Source organism: Pinus tabuliformis, chromosome X (assembly GCF_031772625.1).
Source record: "Pinus tabuliformis cultivar Carrire ecotype Pingquan chromosome X, CPIR1, whole genome shotgun sequence".
Taxonomy (NCBI): Eukaryota; Viridiplantae; Streptophyta; class Pinopsida; order Pinales; family Pinaceae; genus Pinus; species Pinus tabuliformis.
The window spans coordinates 1,315,355,156-1,315,357,666 of record NC_142308.1 but is presented as its reverse complement, the minus strand read 5'-3'; positions in this window follow the sequence as shown (position 1 = coordinate 1,315,357,666).

The following is a 2,511-nucleotide window of genomic DNA, read 5'->3' as shown; positions in this document are numbered from 1 at the left end:
TCTGAGTTAAGTCCAATTGGATTAGTTCCAATAGTTTGTGGAACTGATTGTGAGTTCTGTTATTTAATGCATGCATGCATGTAATTGTTGCACTTCAGATAACCAAATATTCTCTCATAAATAACTGATGCATGTCAGTTCAGTCAGAGACCCAGTTGAGATCAAATGATGGGACAATGTACTATCAGTTGTTGGAATATTCCATTGAGCATATCTCTTGCATGCAGAAGGAATTCATTCCTTGGAAATTGCGCAGTTACTTTTGAGTTTGATGAATTGTGTGAGAGGTCGATTCACACAAGTGGTAGCCAGAGGACCCATGAGAAACTACGCAAGGAAATAGGAGGATTGGAGGACTGGAGGAAGGCATATGTTGTGTCTATTCAGTATATGAGCAGCATTGTAGGATTGTACTGAGAGCTGGATAGCTTATGAGCTAAAGCTTTGTGTAATCTGGACATATTTCCACTTGTATGATATTATAGAGATCAGGGTTTTTAGCTGAGGACTTCCCCAGAGTATTATTCTGTGTTCATGTGTGATTTCTTTCTCATTCTCTATTATATGTGTTCTATTTGATCTTGATCATAATCGATTAAGCTTCCGCAAGTTTGTTGTAGAAGTAGATCTAGTATTTTGCTTTAGTATATTGTATAATCTGTTGATCCACAATGAAAAATTCTACAAGGTATCAGAGAAAAGGTGATCAAAGCTAGGAACAATATACAAGGAAGGGAGAAGTTCAAAGTTTGAAGTTCTTGATTATAGAAATCGAATTCTTATCACATCTCAAATTTTACCAATGGCATTCAATGGTTTAAGACTCGAGTATGCACTTGATGGTAGCTCGAATTATATAGCTTGAAAGGATCGCATGGAAGTAGTATTAGAGGACAACTGTTTGAAGGACTTCATTGATCAAGAAGTCGCCAAGCTAGTAGCAGCTAATGCTACAGAATTGGCAGAATGGAAGAAATGTGTGGCTAGAGCAAGGGGAATCCTTCCAGAGGGAGTCCGAGACCACATAGTCTCGAGTCTCCATGGGAAGGAGAAACTATTTTCAATGTGGAAAAATTGAAAGATCTATATCAGAACAGTAGTGATCAGAGGAAGCTGGTGCTGAAAGACAAGCTTTGGAAAATCAAGTGTGAAAAGGGTGACATGATCTCTACATATGTGAACAAGCTCAGCACCTATAGGGATGAGCTTGGAAGTGTAGAGATCACGATAGCCAATGATGGCATGGTGAGTCTTACTCTCCTCGATCTTCCTAAGAGTTCGCATAGCTACCAAGACTCGTTAAATGGAAGAGAGAAATTGTGAGATTGGGAATGACATTGATTGAATCTGATGTAGGAGGAGATAAGGAGAAGCACCAGAGATGGATCTTCATCAAAGCAAGATGATGAAGAAAATCTAGCCTTAGCGAGTAAGTTGAGGAAAGGGAAAGGGAGGCATCCCATTCCAAATCCATTTCTTCCCATGGTGGGAAGAAGATTGACAAATCGAAAGTGAGATGCTTTAATTGTCATGAGGTGGGCCATTATGCTACAAATTGTCCACAGAATAAATCCAGGAATGGATCCTCGAAGGGATCAGATGGTGAGGCACTGGCCTCACAGTTTGAATTGGATTTCTCCTTCATCGCATGCATGGTTTCATTGATGGTGGGATGTGTTTGGTACTTGGATAGTGGAGCTTTATTCCACATGACTGGTGACAAGAATCTTTTCAGTACCTTGGAAGAGAAGGATCTCCAGATGCAGATTGAGATGGGCGATGATGGAAAGTACCATGTTTCAGGTGAAGGTATGGTTGTGTTTCAGAGAGAGCATGGATCTCCTCTCACCCTGATTGATGTAAAGTATGTACCAGGTCTGAAGAAGAATCTTGTGTCTATTGCTATGCGAGAAGACAAAGGCTATGATTTAGTGTTTAGTAAAGGAAAGGTATTCCTGAGGCATATCAGCATTGGACAGACCAAGAGGATTGAGATTCGAGTAAAGAATCTCTACAAGTTGGAGGTAGATGACTATGCTGCATTGAGTCCCAAAGCAGAGTTGGTGCAGAGCCAAAATGCTGGTGAGATATGGCATAGAACATTGGGCCACTTACACTATGGGGCCTTGAAGATCATGCAACAGATTTCTACTAGACTTCCCAAGGGAAAACTGGAGCAGATGGATACATGCAAAGGTTGTACCTTGGTTAAGTATGTGAAATCTTCTCTTCAGGAACAAGACAGTAGAGCTGGAGCAATCGTAAAGCGAGTCCACACAGATGTGTTTGGACCATTCTCTATAGCCTCCACTGCTAAGCAAAGGTACTATGTTATTTTTATTCATGATTTTTCTCATACTAGATGTTGGATCTACTTTATACAGAAGAAGGATGAGACCTTCTCAAGGTTTTGTGATTTTAAAGCCTTGGCAGAGAAAGAATATGGAAATAAAATAAGGGCCTTGCGTGGAAATAATGGTGGAGACTATGTATCCCAACAGTTTAAGGACT